We start from the raw sequence: 1536 nt of genomic DNA, 5'->3' as shown, positions 1-1536 counted from the left end.
TGTGTGTGTGTGTAAGGAATCGCATGGTCCATGACACAAGTGACCTTATATTCATTCCCATAGATTGAGTCACGGAAGACTGTCATGTAAGTGGTTACACAAAGCAGATGATATCAGTCCTCCTGTCATAAAACGGAGCCCCACCTCTACCACCATATTCACCATCATCATCACCCCTTTCATCATCACCCATCACCCTCATCATCATCATGACCCCATCATCATCACCCCTATCAGCACCATCATCCTCCTCATCATCACTCCATCATCATCACCCCATCATCATCCTCATCATGACCCCATCATCATCATCACCCATCACCCTCATCATCATCATCATCATGACCCCATCATCATCACCCCTATCAGCACCATCATCATCCTCATCATCATCACCCCTATCATCATCATCATCATCGTGGTCATCAGCACCATTATTACTATCTCCATCACCATTATTATCACCACTATCTTCATCACCATCATCATCACCATCTTCTTCTTCTTCTTCTTCTTCTTCTTCTTCTGTTTGTACCTTGAGAACTAAGTGGCCATGAGTAAGGGAGTTCTCTACAGTAGCAGAACAATGCATACCACATCAGTGGTATAGTGTGATGACAGAGAGCTCAGTCACTTAGTGTGAGACTCAATATATACATTAGCAGGTAGGACTGTACCTACTGTACAGAGAAAGCTTGGACTGTACACTGTAAAGAGAGAGGAGTGATGCAGTCATACAATAAGTGAGAGTTGGGTGAATTTATCAGTCTAGTTGTCGCTGCTTTGTGAGTTAGGTGTCTGAAATACTTTTCTGAATGCTGCCTTAATGGAAGTCTACTTGTCCTCTGGATCCCCTGGTTCCTTTGTCAGCATGGAATGCAGGCCCCTTTACTCCTGGGGAGCTATGACGTACTGAGGACATACACAGAAAGAGACCGGCTGCTACAGTTTGTGGGGTGTGTGTGTCCTCACAAGGATAGTAAAACATGGAAAATTTGGACAAGTAGGAAAATGTTACCGGTTCCCACAAGGAACCGGTAACAGAGGTTAGAGGTTAGGACTAGGGTTAGGTTTTGTTTTAGGGTTTAGGGTCAGTGGTGTAAAGTACTTAAGTAAAAATACTTGAATGTTTTTTTGCACTTTACTATTTATATTTTTGACAACTTTTACTTCACTACATTCCCAAAGAAAATGATGTACTTTTTACTCCATACATTTTCCCTGACACCCAAAAGTACTCATTACATTTTGAATGCTTAGCAGGACAGGACAATTTCCTAATTCACACACTTATCAAGAGAACATCCCTGGTCATCCCTACTGCGTCTGATCGGGCAGACTCATTAAACACATGCTTTGTTTGTAAGTGATGTCTCAGTGTTGGAGCATGCCCCTGGCTATCCGTAAATTTAAAAAACAAGAAAATGATGCCGTCTGGTTTGCTTTATAGGAATTTGCAATTATTTATACTTTTACTTTTGATACTTAAGTACATTTTAGCAATTACAATTACTTTTGCTACTTAAGCATATTTAA

The sequence above is a fragment of the Oncorhynchus clarkii genome, chromosome 18, assembly GCF_045791955.1.
Source record: "Oncorhynchus clarkii lewisi isolate Uvic-CL-2024 chromosome 18, UVic_Ocla_1.0, whole genome shotgun sequence".
NCBI lineage: Eukaryota > Metazoa > Chordata > Actinopteri > Salmoniformes > Salmonidae > Oncorhynchus > Oncorhynchus clarkii.
Note: the sequence above shows the minus strand (reverse complement) of the source record.